The sequence below is a fragment of the Lissotriton vulgaris genome, chromosome 3_1, assembly GCF_964263255.1.
Source record: "Lissotriton vulgaris chromosome 3_1, aLisVul1.2, whole genome shotgun sequence".
Classification (NCBI taxonomy): domain Eukaryota; kingdom Metazoa; phylum Chordata; class Amphibia; order Caudata; family Salamandridae; genus Lissotriton; species Lissotriton vulgaris.
In genome coordinates, this window is record NC_141689.1 from 1856444374 (window position 1) to 1856468143 (window position 23770).

The 23770-nt window shown below is 42.4% G+C and overlaps 1 protein-coding gene across 1 annotated transcript in view; it reads left to right on the top strand.

The window, feature by feature from the left end:
* Nucleotides 1-23770, top strand: part of TMEM131L (transmembrane 131 like) — a 580656-nt gene that overhangs the window by 23348 nt on the left and 533538 nt on the right. The gene's annotated exons all lie outside the window — the stretch shown is intronic.

Sequence of the window (23770 nt, forward strand, 5' to 3'; positions counted from 1 at the left end):
AGCCGGGTTATTAGATTGTGCCGGCTGAAACATGTCGACGGTTTTTACAGAGTGGAGGAGTTGGTAACTCATAATGGGTTTCCAAACCACCATCCACTGGTCCTGGTATGACCACTTTTTATTCTAGACGGGGTACCCAGTATTAAAATTGTTAGACGGACTCCCTGTGGCCAGTTTTAATTACTGTTTCTGCACTTATTTTCACTTGTGATCCCCATTTATTTGCTGTATTGTGTTCCCTATCCCTATTGCTCCACCTCCAGCGTTGGCTTGCGCACAGGTGTGTAAGCAGCCCTATGATGAAGCATGACGCAGATTTCTGTGTGAGGGCAGGGTTAGCACTCCTGTGCGATTCCCCCATTTCTCTGACTTTCAGCATCTTATGCACACAGTCCCTCTTCTATGTAGAGGTTTCCTAGTGGTTGAAGGAGGTCGAAGCGGGACTTAATCCACCTACCCCTCTTTGTTAGGAGTTAATGCTGTCCTAAGTTGTCATATTTACAACAAGGGGTGGTGAGGGACAGAGTCTCTGAATTAAGCAGAAAGCTCTCACCCAGTCAAGAGATCAGGGCTAGATCCAACACCGTTTTTTAGCTCACTGCACCATCCCAGTTTCAGAACCTGGCTGTATGCAAATTAGTCTGTTCCTGTCCCAGTGCATGATGGGAACAGGGCAAACCAAACTACAAAAGCCAATTCTTACACTGGGAAGGAAACAAGCTCCCGGGGACCGGTTTCTGGCATTACAGCCGTCTTCGGCCCGGTTTGCTTGAATCCTGATGGTGCAATGAGCAAGGGTCTCACATCTGAGAATACCCTTCCACGCTTAGGGTGGACAAAAATATTTACAACAAGGGGTGGTGAGGGACAGAGTCTCTGAATTAAGCAGAAAGCTCTCACCCAGTCAAGAGATCAGGGCTAGATCCAACACCGTTTTTTAGCTCACTGCACCATCCCAGTTTCAGAACCTGGCTGTATGCAAATTAGTCTGTTCCTGTCCCAGTGCATGATGGGAACAGGGCAAACCAAACTACAAAAGCCAATTCTTACACTGGGAAGGAAACAAGCTCCCGGGGACCGGTTTCTGGCATTACAGCCGTCTTCGGCCCGGTTTGCTTGAATCCTGATGGTGCAATGAGCAAGGGTCTCACATCTGAGAATACCCTTCCACGCTTAGGGTGGACAAAAATATTTACAACAAGGGGTGGTGAGGGACAGAGTCTCTGAATTAAGCAGAAAGCTCTCACCCAGTCAAGAGATCAGGGCTAGATCCAACACCGTTTTTTAGCTCACTGCACCATCCCAGTTTCAGAACCTGGCTGTATGCAAATTAGTCTGTTCCTGTCCCAGTGCATGATGGGAACAGGGCAAACCAAACTACAAAAGCCAATTCTTACACTGGGAAGGAAACAAGCTCCCGGGGACCGGTTTCTGGCATTACAGCCGTCTTCGGCCCGGTTTGCTTGAATCCTGATGGTGCAATGAGCAAGGGTCTCACATCTGAGAATACCCTTCCACGCTTAGGGTGGACAAAAATATTTACAACAAGGGGTGGTGAGGGACAGAGTCTCTGAATTAAGCAGAAAGCTCTCACCCAGTCAAGAGATCAGGGCTAGATCCAACACCGTTTTTTAGCTCACTGCACCATCCCAGTTTCAGAACCTGGCTGTATGCAAATTAGTCTGTTCCTGTCCCAGTGCATGATGGGAACAGGGCAAACCAAACTACAAAAGCCAATTCTTACACTGGGAAGGAAACAAGCTCCCGGGGACCGGTTTCTGGCATTACAGCCGTCTTCGGCCCGGTTTGCTTGAATCCTGATGGTGCAATGAGCAAGGGTCTCACATCTGAGAATACCCTTCCACGCTTAGGGTGGACAAAAATATTTACAACAAGGGGTGGTGAGGGACAGAGTCTCTGAATTAAGCAGAAAGCTCTCACCCAGTCAAGAGATCAGGGCTAGATCCAACACCGTTTTTTAGCTCACTGCACCATCCCAGTTTCAGAACCTGGCTGTATGCAAATTAGTCTGTTCCTGTCCCAGTGCATGATGGGAACAGGGCAAACCAAACTACAAAAGCCAATTCTTACACTGGGAAGGAAACAAGCTCCCGGGGACCGGTTTCTGGCATTACAGCCGTCTTCGGCCCGGTTTGCTTGAATCCTGATGGTGCAATGAGCAAGGGTCTCACATCTGAGAATACCCTTCCACGCTTAGGGTGGACAAAAATATTTACAACAAGGGGTGGTGAGGGACAGAGTCTCTGAATTAAGCAGAAAGCTCTCAAGTTGTCAAGCATAGACCTTACCCCATTGCTCGGGACCACAGCATCGCAGGTAAGACATTGGTACTCATTCCAGCAGCCACAAATTATGGTCCATTTCTGGGGGCACATACGGCCCTCGTAGACCACACCACCTTTTCTGCCTGCATGCAGAAGTTCATATCTCTTTACCAATCCAGTAGGCGCTGTACTTCCCCAATGGCATGCAGTGCTTCTTTTGACCACAGCCAGTCCCAATGTGACTCATATTTGCTCCATATGAGTAAGTCTGTTTCTCCCCAGATATTTAACAGGCACCATTTAGCAGAAAGGTTAAACTCGGGTTATCAGAGCGAACCCATACATCCTGTCCCTGAATCCGAGAACCTTTGAATTAGTGGGCTATCCAAAAAAGGTGTGGTAGAAGGTACCAATTTGACCACATCCTCACCTACAGCATTCAACTATTGCTCTTCCCATTTTGAACAAGGTGTGTTGTGTGTACTAGGAGCGGTGCAGTATTTTTAATGGACTAGACAAAACCTCGCCTGAATGGCCACTTCCCTATGGGACACCAGGACCTCTACCAACTCATCGTTATCCAAGCAGTCTAAATCTGTGGCCAATTATTCCTATGGATTTAGCAGTGTGACAGGGATGTTGTTGGTCATTTTTTTAATATGTCAAGGATATTGCTTTGTGTGACAAAAATGTGTACGCTGGAGGTAGATGTCGGTTCAAGGAAGTGCCTTTGTCTCATTTGGTGTAAATCTGTTCAGTAGGTTTTGAGAAATGTAAGTTAAAAATGATAGGGATAACCTTGGCCGCAAAGGTTTTGCACTGTATCGTGTGCCAACGGGAATGCTCTGATTGGCTGGACACAACCTGATAGAAAATTGTGGCCACCATTTTATCTATCAGGAACAGTTCCCGGGGCTGAAAATCTGTGTGAACACCCACATAAGGGGTCAGGGTGGGGATACTCTGACCCCATGGTTGAGAAATGTTAGTGTGACACAAGTTATGTGTCCAAAATTGACTCTTTTAATCACGTGCGATATACGTGACGCTGCCGCGACCACCAGTGCGGCCCCCCTGTACCGTTGCTGGGTCATCGCGACTATCAGTGTCGGCGCGAATATTGGTGAAAATGTAAAAAAAAAGCCATGAATAATTAATATGCATAGTTCTAGTGATATTAAGATCGTCATCAATGTTTTTAGAGTTATTTATTATAGTGAGTTATCTCTTGTGATGGTTAGAATTAATTGTATAGTTATCCTTTTTTAATGTGGTAGTGATTATTGAATTCCTGCTTTTGCTTTCTGCTTTTGCGACGTGTCCGGGGGAAATCACGCTTACCGGCGTCCTCGCGGTCTCTGGAGTCACAGCGAAAAAGGAAAATAGGTTTTTAAGATTGTAGTTCTAGAAAAACAGGAGATTGAAGTGTACAGTAATGAACCCCTATTGTGTAAAATACTGTTACTATGCATGCATATATGTGCTTTCACTTAATGGAAACCGCGCGATTGTTGTGCTTAACGTAGTCATTGTGACGTCTCATATCACTGCGAAAACAAAAAATAAGTCAAAGATGGTTTTTAAAGAAACTTACTAGTAAAATATGAGTTTAAACATGCTTTGAAAGAAGTATGTATATAGTAATGTGTAGGGCAACGTTCAAATGTATTTTTTATACATATTATTTAAGGATGTGTTGATGGTCATTGAATGTCTGCTTTTGTTTTCCGTTTACGCGACATGTCCGCTGGGATCGCAACTTTGCAAAAAAAAAATTGTAAAGAAAAAAATGCTTATTGATCCACTGAAAAAAATTCAAGCTTATAAAAATACCCTTTATAGAGCCATTTTAGATCGGGAAATATATTTTGAAAACATTAAAAAATCATAGGTTACATGGCCGTTATAGTTGGGAAATAGAATTTGAAAAACCTTAGAAATTCCCTACAGAAAAACAAAGGTTACAGGAGCCTTATAGTTGGGAAATGAATTAAAAAAAAAACCTTAGAGATTCAGTGAAAAAAGACAAAGGCTACAGGTACGTTATAGTTGGGCTGATATTTCACTCGTACAAAGCCAGAGAAATTCAGAAGGTATAGTTAGAGCTAACTATAACTCGTGCCCGCAATGCACTGTTTATGATCTCACATATTACATCACTCATAACATGGTCAGTGACATCACTGATGACCTCTGAAATGACATTGTTGATGACATCTTCCACAGAATTTGATGCACACATTCACACCCCTATATATCCTTTCATACACCTACTCCAAGTTCCCCATTGCCACTCTCAAAACCATTGACACCGCCTTACCAGTACTTTCACACCCATTCTCTCATTCATAGCTCTACACACATATCCACTTAGTGACCTATACAGCCACTCGTACACCAACTCCCTCACTAATACAGCCACTGATATATCCACTCATACACCCATACAGTCATTCACAGTTACCCATCGAGATACTCACACACCTACTCACTCAGCCATTTACTTACCTTTGCAGTTATACACACTCACTCACTTATTCATACAGATACTAACACATATTCTCTCACCAATTGTCACTGGTGCAAGCAAACACTCAACCATACAGCCACTATCACAATCCCTCATTCACACACTCCAACACTCACCTAAACTCCCTTTCACATATCCAGTTACTCACCCATATACCACTGATACATTCATTCACTCTCAGACACACCCATACATACACTCAGTCACCTATACTGCATCTCATTACACACTCACTAACCCATACAGCCACTGACTTACCCACTTGCTCATCCATGCAGGCAGTCACACACACACTCTCACCCAGCCACACAGACACCCATACAGGTACTCATACACCCAATCAATCACCCTTACAGCCACTCATGTACCGACTCACCAACCCATACAGCCACTTAGACACCATCTGACTGTCTTTCTCAAAACCTAGTCACTCATCCATACATTCACTGAGACACCTAATCACTCACTTATACAGTCAGTCACACACCCACTGAATCGTCCATAAGGCACCCATACAGCCACTCATTCATCAAAACACATTTTTTATATACATTTAGCACTCATAAACATTTTAAAAACACTCAGTCACTGGATGATGTCATTTGAGATGTCATCAGTGATGTCATTTGAGATGTCATAAGCAGTGCATTGCGGGGGCGAGAGTTATAGTTAGCTCAGCTAACTATAACTGCTGAATTTCTCTGGTTTTGTACAAGTAAAATATCAGCCTTACTATAAAGTCCCTGTAACCTTTTTGTTTTTTTCACTGAATCTCTAAGGTTTTTAAAATTCTATTTCCTAACTAAAACGCCCCTGTAACCTCTGGTAAGATGCCGGCATACAGCGAAGCCGCATGTATCGTCAGTTGCAGGGAGTAAATACCCAACACTGTCAACCTGGGTGCCCAACGGTAATAAGAGTTAAAATAAAAGAATTGGTCCAATAATCCACTTAGTACAGAGAAATCAAAAGATGATGCCCAACAATCATCTGACATCAAACCATGTATGAACAATGTCCCATATTCGGCAACGTGAAACTCCTGAAGGGGTCTCAAGGGAGTCACCCAGTACATAGAAATTAGCGCATTTAGGTATTGGAATTGTCAAATACTCCGGTAAGCATGTGTAAGTGCTAAAACAAGGGAGAACAAGCCGAATTATTACGTGGAGCCCTTGGTATATTGCTACAAGGTCCTGCTACATTTGAGGTCAGCATAGAAGACAACATATCAATGCGCCAGCAGAAAGGTGTTTTCAAAGGCGTTGTGACTTGCATACAAGTTAGTAAATTGCATCTCCAGCAAATAAGGTGTAAAGAATGGGTGGGGGGTACCTAACTTCAATAACACAGCAAGATCAACAAAAAAAAGGTATTACAAAACTAATAAACAACCAGATGAAACAGAATGTCTGATTCAAAGTCCACAGAACCAAAACCGTATTCATATTTACAGTATGCCCAATCCTCTAATCTGTTCAGGTCGCTAAGGAAGTTGTCTGTTCTCAGAATCCGTTTGAGCTCTTCTTTGTTGAGTATTGAGACATTACCACCAAGTCCTGGTGCTTTCACAACCGTTATCAACTTCCATTTTAAATCATTATCTGTGTGGTTGAGTGCTTTGAAGTTTTCCACCAAGGGAGTGCTGCCCACCTTGCTCTGGAGTCGACCTCTGAGCTCTGTGTTGCCTGGCCAATATAAATCAAGTTGCAGGGACAGTTGATAATATAAATCACATTTGCTGTATTGTAGTAAGAAAGGTGTGTTAATGCAGTCACCACATTTTTATAAATGTACTCTCTAGATTCAACAGTAAACTCACATTTGCCAAAGGTGCCACATTTCTGGTGGCCAGTCCAAGGGGCATTGCCCCTCAATGCACTATTAGTTCTAACAGAAGGAAGGCAATCCCTCACAAGATGATCTTTAATGCTTTTGTTCTTACCAAATGTAAAAATAGGACGTTTAAGAGAATTCCCCTGCTTTAAGCACATGCCTGTGGTGTAATATGATTTTCTTCAGCTGGGAGATGAGGAAAAAGTGGTGAGGCACACCAGCTTATCCGTCTTTTTCTTAGTTGCTCCCTTGGGCAATGCCACTGTCTCCTCATCGATCCTCTGACCAATTCACGTGGATAGCCCCTCCACAGAAGTTTGAGATAGTACTGCATCTTCTCTGAAAAAGTCTTGTTTTAAAGAACAATTCCTCCCAATTCTTAAAAATTGTGAGAATGGGAGAGGGAGCCATGTAATGCTCTAGAATGGTGACTAGAGTAACATAAAAGTGTGTCCTTTCGGTAGGTTTATGGGACAAGGACACATACAGTTTCCCTTCATGAGGTCTAATCATAAGGTCCTGAAAGGGAATACTCTCTTTGCTGTATTCAAGAGTGAACTGAAGACCCTTGCAATGGACATTAAGCCATGCTTGGAATGCTATTAGACTGTTTGTACACCCATTCCAAATCAGAAAAATTTCCTCCGTATACTGTTATATGGTTGTGTGCCTATAAAAAGGGTTGATGTTCGTGAGAATGGTTTCTGTCTCCAGATTGTCCATAAACAGAATGGCAAAATTAGGAGCACTAAAAGCCCCCATAGATGTCCCCTTGATCTGCTGATAGAAATCGCTATTAAAGTGAAAAAACGATTTCTCTCTCATTTGAGGTGTAGTAGTTCAAAAAAGAATATTGTTTGCACTTGGTGTGGGCATGCACTTTTATCTAGGGTATTCCTAATAACCTCAATCCCATTAGATTGTGGGCTGTTGGTGTATAAGGATTCAGTATCCATAGGACAAAGGAGGCATCCATTTTGGTTAAAAGTCATATGCTCAGTTTGATTGATTGAAGTCCATGATGTCCCTGACATAGCATTGGGTGATGGGTACAAAATTCTTGAAAAAGAAATGAATGTATTGCCCAAGGGGTTCCAATATAGATCCACAACCAGAGACTATCGGTCTACCAGGTGGTGAAGTCTGATTTTTATGTATTTTCGGTAGCGGGTATATTACTGATGGCCAAGGGATTCTAATGTTAAGGAATAAATGTTCATTCTTGCTAATGAAACCTGCCTTAAGACCCCTACTAGTAATGGCATCAATCTGGTTTGTAGTTCCTTTGTAGGGTCACTTCCCAGTCTCACATTGTGGGCACTATTAGAGATTTGGCTGGTGATCTTACTTTTGTATTTGTCAATGTCTTCAGCACAATCCCACCACTCTTATCTGCTGGCTTGACAATTAAAGAATTGTTATGTTTGAGATTGGTAATAGCATGTTTTTCAAATAGAGAAATATTATAGGGAGTGAAGGCTTTTTGATGTTCAATGTTTGAGATGTCCGTGAGTACAAGTCTCTTAAAGGCATGTATTTCAGGTGGTATTGAGTTTGGGTGGTACGCATGTGGAGGTTGGGCGGGGGGGTCTGCAAAAAGTGTTGAATCTGATTTTCTAGGAACTCATCCTTTAGTAAATCCAATAAATTAGGTCTCACTGTAGTGATAAATAAGAGTCTGTTCAAAAAAGCTATTTCTGTCTGAGATAGACAGCGTGAGGAGGGGTTAAAAATGGGTATGCTCTACATATTGTTAGACCGACTCTCAGCCGCCCTTGGAAGTGTACCAGGGGTGGTGTATATGTTCCTTGATGCCCCGATTGGTAATTTTTCTGGCATGTCTCTCTCTCACGGGTTGTACTGAACCATAATTGGACCCCCCTTCAGCCCTCCCCCCTGCCTCTTATGGGAGGTCCAGAAGGCCCCTCCCAAAAAAAGTGGGATTGGATATGGCGGTTGAGGAACCTAGTATCTTCACCTGGGTCAGAGTTATCGGAGGATTCTACAGAACTATCAGTGAATGTCACAGATTTTGTTTCTGTTTGTTGAATCGGCCCCAAGGAGGCTCAAGGCTAGGATTAAAATAATTCTTGTTCGTATAGAAATCCTCATTTTTCTCTGCTGTATAGTTACGTATGTCTTTTCGTACTATATTTGAGATTTTTATCCTGTTCAAGATTCGTGAAATCTGTAATCGTTTTTTCAATTTTATCAAGGAAGCCCTTAGCATCAGTTACTAAATTAGACTTGGTGATCTGTTTCTCCAAATCTGAAATCTCATCCAATAACTTCCTGGACTGCTGGATTGCTGTATCAATACCGAGCACCATCCAGTGTCTTGATGTAGCTAAACATACGAATCATGAGTTCTATGAGACTAGAGCTAGCTGGTTGACCTACTTCAGTGGAGTTGGAAAAGAGGGATGGGCCTTTCAAGATTTTCTTAATATATTCATCATTGTATAGTGGGGCATGATAGGACTTATTCTCCGATCATGTTGCAAAAACGCCCGCAAGATTGTTCAATTTAGAAGTAAAAAGACAGTAAGAAAAAAGAGAAATAACAAAGTATTCGCCTCAGGAAAGATGGGGGATCGGATCCACTCAAATTTAGTAGGAGGAATTCAAAACCCCTTGCAACCGATTGGTTATATTTTGGTCCTATGCAGATTTTTTTTGATTCTGCCTGCCCCTTTCATGGATTGACGCTCTTTGGTGCTAGTATTGCTGTTCTATGGTAACTCCGGCCCTGAGACTCTGAGGAGTTTCTATCTTCGTTTTGACATGGAACTTTTTTCTCCTTGGTAGGTGCCTGATTGTATGTGCACAATGCACAGCGCCTTGCATGATGACTTTGATAGAAACCTTACACCTTCAGTTCTGCACTTGGTGTACAAGTGCCTCTACCTTCCATTTGGCAATAATTTGATACCTAATACTGTCTCCTTGACCGGCTAGCATAGGAGTGCACACTCTTTCCACTGGAATTGCATATGCATGGCAGTGTAGCCATCTACACACATTTTGCATCTGCTTTGCCTATCTTTAAATCAATTACTCGCCTTTTTCCTTTTCTCTTCATTATTTCTTCTCCTTCCATGTTTTTATAGGTTTTCTGTGTAATTCTCAGGCTTGTGTCCCAATGTCCTGATGATGATCCTATAATTGTAGATGGATCAAAACGTTGTTGACAAACACTCTGACCCTGTTTGTATTATTGACTGTGGGTGCGGAAGTGTTGAAGTAATTGTATTGTGACTTGGTAAGACTTAACTGCATCACATATTCATGCCTTACTGACTTCTGTAATCAATGGATTTAATGCCCCGTAGGGTGTCTTACCCCTACACAAATCTTTTAATCATATTAATAAACATATGATTTTAAAAGATTGAGTCTACCCAAGTATCCTGGGCATGATTTCTCCAATAGTAATAAATATGCATTGCCCTAATGGATAAAGCTGGGCATAATAGGTGGCAAAGGCATTCACTATCCCCGCTTGTCTCTGATTGGGATACCATAATTCGCTTTCACCTCCAGTACCCAACGACTAGTGTGGTCTCTTTTTTTCTAACCATGCCAAAAGAATCCCACCTTGTCTCCCACCTCATAGAGGAGATGCTGGGTGGCTTGGTGACTCGCTTTGTCAGCTTCTACTGCTGCATCTCTAAATTCTTTTTGCTTAATGTGGAGGGCGCGTTTGGTCTCGGGGAATGGTTGCTCCAGTAGAGTTTACTCTGTCGGGATTTCTTCCTCAGTGTTCCATTTTCACCCTCTTATCTCAGGAAGAGACAGTGTCCTTTTATAACAGTCTAATACGTCTCTCACAAGGTCTGAGCAGAAGCAACTGAGCTGTCATTGTCAGTAAAATATTGCTCTGTCGTTGTAAGAAGCCTTTCCCTAATATGCAGTATCTTGAGTTACCATGCATTGAGCACTGTGTTTCGAGAGGTTGAGCCTTTATGCATGATTCATCCACCCACACAGGGGAGTGGTCTGTTATTCCTCGCACCAAATGTTGGGCCCCTGAATAGTATTATATTTGATGGGTGAGGAGATAATCTGTACCAGAAAGGCTGCCGTGCACTCTTAGTGGAACGCCTACTGCAGGGTCTTGAGTGCATGCCAGATGTCGGAGCCCGCTGGTCTGTAGGGCCACCTGTTGGTTACAGACAGCAGCTTTGAAGTTGCCCCCCATTAACAATTTACCATCTGGCATTTGAAGGAGAAAAACACTAAAGGTTGGGAATGTGATGTCATGCTGGTGGGGTGGAACATAAACCAAGCAAATGTTGATGGTTATTCCCTCCCATGTCAGGCCACATACCTCCCATGTGTCTGACCAAACCTGATGAACAATAAGCGGCAGTGACTGCCTACATCTCTGGAACCTGTCGTACAACCTGCATGGGCAACAATTTTATATCCCCATCTATTTAAGGTACAATATCTAGTACCTAACATATGAGTCTCTTGGAGGAGAACCAGTAGCAAACATCCCCCATACCGACCCACCCTCCTTGCGTCCCTATTCAGTGGACTTACAATTGCCTGCCCCCCCCCCCGCCCCCCCCCCCCTAAACATTGCAGAGTGCCTGCCCCACAAAGTCATCACTAAATCAACAGGGACAATGGCTGCCACAAGCAGTCCATGCACCCCCAAGAAAAGGTCTTTACGTGTTACCAAGTGGCTTCATACATGTATTGGCATCAACAGCCGTACTTTGCTGCCTGCTTCAGTACAAAGGATCTGCATCAGTGTCATGAGTGTGTTCAGGGCTGCTGTGGTTCAAAGAAGTATTAGGTTCACCCATATCCTTCAAATCAGTCCTGGTGGCATCTTGTTGAGCTACTACCTCCGTAGTTCGTTGATGAGATGGTCTCTGGGATTGTTGTGAACTCATGTGTATCTGCTGTATGTGAGTATGTCAAAGGATCATCATTGTGTCCTTGTTGGTGAGACTGGGTGCACAGTCGCACTCACCCCCAGTCGATATCCATCCCTCCAGCCAGTCCCATGCCGCATCTGGGGTCTTAAAATGCCAGGTCTTGCCTTCTGCTATTACCCGCAGTTAAGGTGTGAACATCATTGAGTACTTCAGGTTTTGGTCTTGTAGGGTTTTTCTGACATCTTTAAAGCTGTGACGTAGTATCTGCACTGGAAGTGTGAAATTCCACAAAAAAGTTATGAATCCGTTGTCATATTTGAATGGCGGGGCACTGTATACTGCCTGAAGGATTACCTTTCTATTCCTGAAATTAAAAATCTGTGCTATGATCGTATGTGGTGGTGCCCCAGATTTAGGTGGGGTTCTTGGGATTCTGTGGGCACATTTCACTGAGAAATAATTGGATAGACCTCAAGGTTGTAGTTCTTTAAGCATGAAGTCCTGCACAAAGAGGTTCACTGCTGGACCTTCTGCCTTCTCTGTGACTCCTACTATACAGACATTGTTCCTCCTTGACCTCCCTCCATTTATTCCTCTAGCTTTGCTCCCATGGAATTTGCAACTGTCTACAGTTCCTTGACTTGCTATTTCAAGTCACAGTCTCACATTTAAGGGCCGCAAAGGATTCTTTTGCATCGAACAGCAGTGTATTAAGGTTATGAAGGTCTGCTCTCACCAACATGACTTCAGTGGAGATTGTCTCTATTTTTGTTTCCCGAGAACATCGGACTCTTTGGACTCCTGCCAGTATATCTTTAAGTTTGAGAGCATCATTCTCAGTCGGAGGTTGGTCCACAAGATTTTGAACTTCCACGACCCCACTCAGGGCACTTCTTCACGTGGGAGTGAGAATTTAGCCATCTTTTTCTGTTGTGCTCCTCGGGACCTCTGCCTCTAGTCATCCTCCTTGGAAGCCTGATCTGGTATGTAGGAGAGGGGGACTGGGGTAATCGCTGCCGCCAATAAAGGATTCTGCTCACCGCGCTACTCCCCTGTGGTTTGTCTGGTTACCCCCGTTTGAGCAATTCCCCCAATTTCTGGGTTACTTGTCTGGTCCGGAGGCAAGGCGCGTCAGCAGTAGGAACATAGCGAATCTTTATGCCTTTGAGGCAGATGTCAGCGCCTGAATCTTTGGAGAATCCATTGACAAACGTTAAAACGAACCAAAAGAAATATGGATTCTACTCTCCAGTTTTATTTTACAGAGTTTTATATAGCACAAACTTGACCTGAATCGGGTATCAGAGCGCTTTACATAGCACCAGTTGCATGTTTTTGTATATTTAGCTTATGAGTATTAAAAATAAATCAGTAGGCCCAACATTTCTCGATTCTTATTGGCTTCTCTATGTAAACATTTCTGCCCACAGGTTGGGTGTTCTTTTTTTTTTTTTCTAATTTTTTTTGTTTTTTTACTGAGCACATGAAACTAACAATGTAATAAGGTACAGGTTGCCATAAGTCATATATTCCAAAATTAGTCTTAAAGTAGACCGTGTACTGCCCCATTTTTGAGACAACTGTGTTGGAAACATTTCTTTGCAGCTGCTACTAATTGGCCTATTTTGCATTCGATCATATAGATGTACTGTCACAAACTGTTAATAGAGGCAATAGTGGGTTGCATATAACACGACCCCTCCAACCCTTTTATTCCACATTCAGGAAGTTTCTTATTTCAGCTAGCCAGGAATGACACTGAAAGCATATTGATGTTGTCCTTGCGTCAAAGTCTGGTGGGTTGTCAAACTGACACCTCCTTTTAAAAAGGATAGCAATTTTCTGCTAATTGTTTACATTTCCTACCTCCTCAATTGCGTAACTTTTACTGAGGTATGTCAGCATTAGTAATGTAACCTCGCAAGACTATCTTCCACATGTTGAGGCTCTAGACTTTAGCTACCTCTTGTCTAATCTTAACAACACCAGTGGGCTATCTTCACCCATTGCCAGTCTTTGATGACCTCTTGCAGGTAGCGTCAGACGTTTTGATGCCTAAGCTTGTGAAACTTCGTGAAGTAGAAATTTAAGTAACCACTCCCTCTGGTACGCCCCTTTTCAAAAGGCTGGGAATTACAGAGGGTAGTAACCCTTGCACCTCTTTTTTTAATATAATTTCTTAAAAGTGGATGTTAATTGTTCCAACAAATTTGTCATGCAAGTCTGAAAGTCTTTGGCAGTGTTTGTCCATATTGGATACTACAGGAGCAATTTTACTTGAGAAACATAAATTTCTTTTTCACAGTGTGTATGAGTTTCCTTAATAGCTTTCAGCGCTAGTACGGATTCCATCAATGTGGTTTAGGCCAGGGTCAAGCCCAAGTGCTTGTGGTGAATCTGGTGTAACTCCGAAGACTTGTGTCAGAGACTATTCTCATCAAGAAGAGGGTGAGAATCAAAAGAAAGCCATCCTTGAACCAGCATGAGCAGGCTTCTGGTTTGACACTTGCATCCTTTTGGCCCTAATATTTTCACAGGATCCTCAACCCAGAGATATAAAGTATTTCAACATTATTCTCTTACCTGGCTAATTTACATATGCATTTACATCTCTAGTTTGTTATCATGCGGCCTATTCAGTACAGGTGGCTGTACTTAACCGGTCTAAACCAGATTATTGGTGTTGGTATCAGCGCCAATTAACTACTCTGGAATCTTGGGCACACCCTGTTTGCAAAAATGTTTTATTATTGATGCCATCTATTATGGCATTTTGCAGCTTCCTTTCACTCTTGCTTCCTTACACTTTTGGCTGTTTCACTCCGAGCAGTGGTGTTGTGTAATTACTAGCTGTTATTCTTGGGGTTGCTCCAAGCATAGGATTAGCACATTGCTATCTACGCTGAGATAGAAAATGACCGTCTTTTGCAATTTATACAGCAAAGTCTTTAAGCATAGGACTAGTACAGCAATACCCTGACACAGTGTTTCGCTCTAGTTTGTCATTTTCTATCTCGGCGTAGATAGCACTGTGCTAATCCTATGCTTAAAAACTTTGATAGAAAAACAGACATTTGAGGTGAGCAGATCTAGAGTGTCGCTGGTGTTGAGAGTGCTCTAACAGGGGCTGCTTTCCACCTAAACTTGAGAACTACCCAGAGTTCTCTCCTTTTTTGCATAATTTATGCGTCACTCTATGCCTGAAAGGGTTTTGTTTTGACTTAATACTGGGTGCTCCCTTGTGTCTGAACAAAGCTATACCTCTCTGAAGAGCTCTAATTAGAGCGAAACACTGTGTCAGGGGTTGCTTTTACTCATTTCAGATTGGCTTGAGTTGGTATTTCACTAATTCAAAGCTATAATATTGTGCCTGGAGTGATAAATGGCTTTTGTAATTTTACAGCTCGGCAAGGACAGCACTGTACTAGTCCTATGCTTAAAGACTTTGCTGTATAAATTGCAAAAGACTTTGTCATTTTCTATCTCGGCGTAGATAGCACTGTGCCTATGCTTAAAAACTTTGATAGAAAAACAGACATTTGAGGTGAGCAGATCTAGAGTGTCGCTGGTGTTGAGAGTGCTCTAACAGGGGCTGCTTTCCAACTAAACTTGAGAACTACCCAGAGTTCTCTCCTTTTTTGCATAATTTATGCGTCACTCTATGCCTGAAAGGGTTTTGTTTTGATATATATATTCATTCATTCAATTTATAGCTTTTGTATGCTTTTATTGCACAAAATGAAGTGGTGTACTTACCGATATTTCACAGAGGATTGTGAGTTATGGGATATGTTTTGTGGTTTCCTATAAATTGTGGGTGTCTATCATGGCATTTACCAAACAACATTGTGGAGTTTTACTATTGTCAGGGCACCTTTTTTTTAAACCACTTTTTTGAAATCTGAAAAATTATTTGGCAAATGAAGTAAATCTATAATCACGTGGTAAGTGCTGCAGTCACAGAATCACATAAATGCACTGGCTTTCACCATTGCTGCGTGCTGCCTGACGTAAAGCGCGTGTATTGCCCTCGTTGGGTTCCGGTGGCATTTACATACCTCTTGACTTTCAACCTCGTAGGTTTTGATATCATTCGAACAAACTGCTTGATGGCAATATTGAACCATAATATATTGTTACCTGTTAGGTTTCATATATTGACTGAAGAAAGCACTGGTAAAGACTGAGATTCCTGACTAAAACGCGTAAAGCTACTGAAAGTTGCAAGTTTTGCTTACAAATGCCCAGAACACGTTGCCCACCAGGTGGCTCTCCTGATTGCTCTTTGTTTTCTCTACTGCTGGCAAATTGGTGTTTTGCGCATGGCAGACAGTAGGAGTTATGGTGGTGTTGTATGCAGTGGTAACCATTAGTGGCGAAAAGCCACTTAAACCTTTTGTGTTTGAGACACACCCATGACAGTTTTTCATTGTTTGTTTTTCTTCTTCTGTGAAATCATTTTTTTCAATGTTGTATTTATCAACCACATGACGACCGAACCCTGCTGCGCCAGCCTATTATCAAACCTGACACAGGCAGCCCAACTCTCTGTCGTCTTACCTCCTCTGCACAAGGCCAAAGGGCTTTGTGCAGTGAGGGAGCGTCACAAGGCTTGGGCTACGGTCAAACTTTGCACCCAACCTATTTCTGACATTGTGGTGTTTTCCACGTCTCTTGGTCTCTACACTGGTGCGCTGGGATCAGGCGCTAGCTATAATGTACTTCCTTCCTTTCTTTTTTCCCCCCACCGTGCAAAAGTCATGAATCATTCAAAATATGGCATTCAAATCTGGCAACTAAAATGGTGGCTTATGGGGTTGATGTTGCTTTTTGATTTGCAAATCGCACGTCAGTTTCTGTGTTTTTCCCCCCTGATGTAGGGTGTAAGTTTTCCACGTTTTTTGGTGCCCTGCAGTTTGGGGTCACACACCTCAGAGGGGGACCACCCTAGTCTATGGAAAATTGTTCTGCAGCGGCAAAATCATCAATCAGAACTTGTTTGTGACCTTCAAGATGACAGTAAAAGAAAATCTCCGCTTTTTTTCCAGTCATTTGTTTGTCAAATTCTAAATATGCTTGACAGGTGTCTCAAATCATGACAGCGCAGATATACAAATGTTAACCCTTTAAAGCCCAGTCAGCCAATTTATTGAACACGTATAGCTCAAAAACGTTGCAAGAACGAGGATCACACAACAGAAAGGAGTCATTTGACTAGTACTTAAATACCTGACACAAGAAAATCATCACATTTTTGCCCAAATACCAGGCTTAACATCTAAGACAGAAATAAGTGTACAATCTCGCCATTGAACCCAAGATTCCTTTGAGAGTCTATTACTTTTTTCTCAGCATAATTTAATATTGCGACTGAATAGTCACATCAACCTTCTCCCAAAGTATAATAGCGGTCATTCTCTTTATATGATCTATTAAAGATGGAACTATAGGATTCTCAGTCTTTATCACCAGTCGTTATGAATTTATTATCTATTTATTTACCAACTAGCCAGACTACAGATGTTCAAAGGTCCTCCAAGGCGCGTTGTTCTTTGTCCTTGTACATTTGACACAATAATTGAGCAACTGCTCCATCTTTTGCTATTCTTTTGCTTTTCGGAGCTAGATTGAGTTGACCGATACAGCAAAATGACCCTTGTTTTAATCTCCTTTGGCTCTTAATTCTACTATGCTATTCATGTTTGATGTGACTGATTAGCAAAGTCCGGAAACCAGGTCAAGTCTTCAACAGGTCATGATAGCATATAATTTAATATTTTTTGCAACCATGTTTGTAAAGCTTAATTGCATTACCCGAGCACACACTCAGTCCAGTCAAACAAATCACATTTTATAACCTATTTCTTGTATTCCTCTTGGTCTTTTAATTTTCTTTCTCGTTAGTCCAGCCAGCCAACACGTTTCGTCGATTGGGGTGTTCCCCATGACTTCATCAGGGCTGGAAAATAACATAAATATGGTTGTAATGTAGTGTGAATACACCACACATTTTATACATGTGTTTGACTTTGTGGGAACCCAAACCTTCCTTACAAATACATTTTAACTGGTGCATTATGAGGTACAACTCAAATCAATTGATTGTCCTGATTATGCGAAGTAAGGCATCACATTTAGGAACTACATATTCCCATGCATAACACACAAATTTAAAAGGGATGAGCTAGATTATAAGCAAGGTAGAATTTTTATGTTTGCAAAGAAATATGACCACATGATTGCAACAAACACTAGAGATCGGGGGAACAGCAGACCGAATATCCCTCCAGTAAGCTTGAGTTCAACATCATTGAGTATTGTCCCTACTAGTGAAAGTGAAGCCGATACAGAGTCTGACACGTCAGCACAGATAACCACAGAAACTCGTTTTTTACGAGAGATTCACAAAATAAAGTGAGGGAAGAACCTAAATGCATGGAAAATATAACAAAAAGACCCAGAGGGGGAAGAGAAGAGGGCCTAGCAGATGAAAGTAGAGGGATAAAACTCAGATCATGGGACAAAACAAATTAGGAGAGACACAAGATCGAGGGGTTGAAGTGATACATCTATCTGATATAACGCTCATACAGGACATGATAACCCTATTACAGAAAGGAATAGGTTTCTGCCCCCGAGAGGAGGGAGATGTGTAAGTCGAAAGTGGATTTGTTTAAATTTGTGAGGAATTTGAAACTGAATTTTTTTTAAAATTGAATCCTTTATCAAATAAAGCTATTGTGAACAAACCTATGGCTTGTGTATCAAATACACTAACCATACAAGATGTACGCAAGACATAGTTATTATTCTGTATTACGGAGGCTGAACATGATCCTATAAACATGGAACGTCTATTAGAAGAACTGAACATCAATACTGACATAACTATAGATTTCTGAAAAGAAGACCGAATTCTGAATCGGCAAGGGGTAATTTGTGTAGATCCCTCAAGGTTTTCCCAAAGCAAATGAGTTAAAATAAAAAAAAATGATTGGAGAAAAACCCCCGTTTGTGACTTTTTGATTTGTAACTTCTTGTCACAATGACCATTTTACAAGAGCAATATACATTTATGTTCTCTGGGCCTGTCTGGTTGTAGCGATATATAGGGTTTGCAGGTTTTCCAAGAACCTGAGGTATCAAGAGTAAACAACTAAACTGCACTGTACACTATTTATACATTATGTACCATATATAGAATAAAAAATGGCTATCCAGGAAATCGATTTTTTTTTTAAATACGGAGTTTAGGACCAGTGGTTATGTATACACTTACGAATTTGTGGGTACCCATACTATTCTCGCACACTGGCTTACTTTTGGACGGCACAAATTCAGAGAAATGCAGTTGCTAATAGCTGATGTTAAACTATTCTGTATTACCACGTCCACCGATTAAAAAAATGGTAGTTCGTGTGTAGGTAGGCCTAATACCTGCAACGGGAAAAGGCCTAAATCACAACATACACACATCACATTTTTCCATTGAAAACCGACTTTTTTTTGCATTGTGTTTAGCTGTGGATTTTGGGCCCTGGTTCAGCCAGCACCTAGGTAAACCTAGCAAACCTGCACATTTTTAAACACTGTACACCTAGGGGAATCCAGGGCTAGGTGATATTTGTGGGGGTCCACCCAGGGTTTTCTACCAGAAGCCCTTGCAAACCTCAAACTTTGACTAAAAAAAAACATTTTCCTCACATTTATGGGCTGGAAAGTTTTGGAATCTGCGGGGAGCAACATACTTCCTTCCACCTACCATTCCCCAAGTCTTCTGATAACGATTGTACCTCACTTGTGTGGGTAGGGTTGGTGCCTGCATCACGAAAGGCCCCAAAACACACTGTGGAAACCTCAAAATTCCTTTCATTAAAATGATTTGATCTGGCAATGGGGTAGCAGCGTTTTTTTGGCCAGGGATCAACAGCCACCTAGGGAAACAGACTAAATCTAGACATTTTTGAAAACTAGATACCCAGGGGAGTCTAGGGTGGTGTGCCTCACATGGGTTCCACAAAGTGTGTTTTTACCCACAAAGCTCTGCAAAACTCAAACTTTGCCTAATATTTGATTTGATTAGAATTGGCATTTATAAAGCGCGGCTGTCACTCTGAAAGGAGCATCCTGGCGCTATGCGAAGGTAGTCAAGGTGTACAAGAACAGCCACTTTATAGGTGATCAGCAAAGTTTATCTGAGGATCCAAAGATCCAGGTCTTCAATGCTTTTTTAAACTGGGTTTCTGTTTTCATCAGCCTTAAGCATGTAGGCATAAGGTTTCAGGCTCTGGTTCCCAATGCTGCTATGAATTTTCCTCCTTTGGTTTTGCACCTGAAGTTTGGGGGCCCCTTTTCCTTGCATTTCTGTGATGTAAACTTCCAGAATCTGCAGGAATCCACAAAATTACTATCGTCCAGCATTCTCCCAATTATCCCAATAAAAACACTGCCCCACTTTTGTGACTGGGTCTAGTGCTCATGACAGGAACATATCAAACAAAGGTCATCGAGGGCCCCTTTGGAAAGACTCCTGTTGACGTTAGTTTGATTTGTGCATGTCGCAGGCACTAGGCCCAACCACTCAAGTGATTTTTTTCAAGACCGGTGGAGGAACGCAGGGCGGTAGGAATTTTGTGGATTCCTCATGATTCTGAATAATACACCACAGAAATGCAAGTAAACGGTGTGATTTTATGCACATTTTTTTTGGGCTTTGTGGGTAAGAAAACTTTGTGAGCTGCATGTGATGCACACCACCTTGTTACCCCCCTGGGTGTCTAGTTTTCAGAAATGCCTGTAGGTTTTCCTGGACGGCCACTAACCCCAGGCGGAAAACTGCAACTATCCCTTTTGTTGATGTTGCCACATTGTGTCTTGGACCCTACTCTTTTTGTGGGCGCTAGGCCCCCCGCCCCCCACAGGTAAGGTACCATTTTTATCAGGATCGATGTGGGTACTCTGGGTGGCAGGAAATGTGCAACTCCCCGCTGATTCCCTAACTTTGATTCACAGAAATATGACAAACGTGTTTTAGCCTAATTTTGAGGACTGCAAGGGTTTCTGAAACCCTTGTGGGGATCCACACAAGACACACAACCCTGACAGAAAAGACAAACATCACTGTACAGCCATCTACTACTCAAGTACACACACATACTGGTTGTATTTGGCACTAGGGAGAGTGTAAAGTTCAAAATATAAATTTAATTAATAAGATTATATGAAAATGACAATGTAGAAATAACTGTTAATAAGATGATTATGTAATACTGAAACAGTGACTCACAGCTCGTGAGCTGTAAAGCCATGACAAAGGACAAACCACTTTACAGGCCGTTCTCACACTTTTTTATCCGTCACATACACAGCCACTCACACCACTAGCCGCAGGCCCAGCACATTACAACACTTAAATCAGCAAACACCACCATTCAAGGGCCCATCACTTTCATATGCCCACAGAATAGTTGTGAGCATGTGGACATCTATTCTGTCTGAATATTTCAAAGCAAAAAGTTAATTACTACGCAAGGCACTGTTTTGTCCCCTTCACACTGTTTTTTCACGCAAGCTCTTTAGGGTAACCTTTATGGTTCGAGCAGATTGCGCCACATTCACCAGTGTCCACCTTGAACGGTTCTTTAAATAATTTCACACCTGTGTAGAAATTATCCACCTGTAAATGGCGATCTTTAATAAATAGCCTTCTGGCAAGTTCCCACACATTGTCTTCTCTGACACCAAAAGTGGATGGGGAACCAGGGGTCAGTTGAAGAATCCCTCCCAGTGTACACCCTGAAACTGTACATCTATCCAGTGGCACTGTCACACAACGCATACATCTTAATATGATAACGTGCTCTCTTGCAGTGAATGTGTTGTCTGAAAACCAAATGTCCTTTGAACAGGATCAGAGACTCATCCACAGATTATATATTTCCCTGGAACCTTGATCTCTGAGAAACAATCTACTAAATGGTCAAGACCAGTCCGGATCTTGAAGAGACGATCACAATCAAGATGATTTGGTGGCAATGTTGTACCATTATCCACAAAATGCAGCATCAGCTGCAGAAGCAAATACTGGTCTCGACTCTTGGTTGCTTGCAATATAGCAGTTGCATCAAGGGACTGGTAGACCGTTTTAAAGACCGCAATTATTTTCCTCGCAATCCCATCTTCAAAGTTAGACCCCTGAACTGCTTAATCTCATGGAGATTTGAGGGAGTCCACCAGGTAACTCTATAGTGGTTCTTAAGTATGGCACTGTTGTCCTTCAAAAACTGTTCTGCATACAAATTAGTCTACTCAACAATATCATCCCAAAACACATCATCAATAAACAGTTAAAAAAATTGATGGGCAAAGTGTTATTTGTATTGACTCTACACATGGCTGCACCATTTTAGGGGCAACCCAGGGTTCAGCTCTTCCAATTGGAAGCCTTCCATCCCCTGTCTGAAATCCCGCTCGCTCTTGCTGCACTACCAGCATATCAGTGTCCTCCTCTAAAAGTGACACTTCGTCTGCACTTATAGTGGATTAATCATCAGATAATTCCTCTAGGGCAGAAAATTAATTGCCAGAATCTTCAACTTGATCCTCTGCCTCAAATGCAGAGTCAAGCTCAGAGCCATGTTCAAAGGTAGATTCAAAAGACAAACCAACAACCTGCTGGGTAGTCAGCCTATGGGCAGCCATAATGTTTACTAATGAAACACGACAACTGAACAACAGTAAACAACACTGTGTCAAATTCGAACGCAACAAACTGTGACTGTATGAAATAGTACATATAACTATTGACCCGTAATGATCTAGAAGAAACTTTCTCTACAAACCGATCAATGAACTTTATACTCCAAAAATACCTTTCACTTGCCAATGACAGCTAGTGTGAGGATTAACTGCACCTGCTCTGCACAGATACAGCAAGCACCAACGATATCACACTAGAACGGAAAACAGAAAATGACTCACAAGACAACACAATACACATCTTACAGAAATCCAAAGTGAATTTGACACACAATGAAAACAGAAGCTAAATATGCTACAATTATTACACCATTAAAAAACACATTCATGGGGCGCTAGGTGAGGCGCCACCAAGATGGCCGCACGCCTGTGAGGCTCTGGCTGCTTGGCTCATATATTTTACATTTCTCATATACCCCTGCTGTGTAATTAATGTATGGACATCGAGAACGGTTCCCCAGATGAGGCAATATCTACCCGCGGGGTCGCTCATTGAGCCTCCCGAGACAAAGGGGGCGCCTTTTTTTAAATAATAATGTTCCCCAAGAATAGATTGAATATGAGGAGAATATCCTCCTCGACGCCCACCTAGTTCCAAAGCTGGACCCACCATGGGGGGTAGTGTGCATCTCCTGAAGTGCCGCAATATGTATTTGGTGGCCGTCCATGTAGGATAAGAGTTGTCTACATTTGCTGGGATCTCCCAGGCCTCTGACAGTCCAAGTAAGTAGATTAATCTTCAGGGGATCAGGTTTCGGAGCCATGCTCATGTTGGGAATAGATAGTATAAGGTGCCATAAGCGAGGATTGGACTGCAAAACACAATGGAGTCTGCACCTGGGAGCAGATCAGCGTCACAACCTTCAGATGTGCCCCAAGAGGGGAAGAAAATAGCAAAAAATTGGTACACTAGTGGGGAGTGCCCCTTATTCCAGCAGCCAGCCAGCCAAACGCTAGCCAAACAACCAGGCATGCTCCAGTCCACACATACTCAGACTCCAGTATACGACACAAAAATGTGTTCCCTGGTGCGTAGTGGTTTTCTGCCACACCAGTAAGCAGACAAACCTACAAAAAAATTGAATGATGAAAGATTGGAACTGAAAGCAAATGACACGTGTGGGTAAGATAGGGAGGTGCCCCTTGCCGAATGGGCCGCTCCCTCAACATCTATAAATACAAATGTAAGCGTGACTAGTGGTTTTCAGCTCCCCTTGGGGACAGATCGACCTGAAAAATGGCAGATATGCTTGGGGGGTTGGCAGACACGACCAAAAGATGACCCTTGCCTAAGGGGCCGCCCTGCAACATGCATAAATACAAAATCCCGGGTGTCTAGTTGTTTTCCGCCCCCTGCGGGGGCAGTCGGGTTTAAAAAATGGCCACAACACGTCCCAATATTTTTGGGAAGCGACCCTTACCCAAGGGACTGCTCCAAAACCTGCATATATAAAAGGAATCCATGGTGT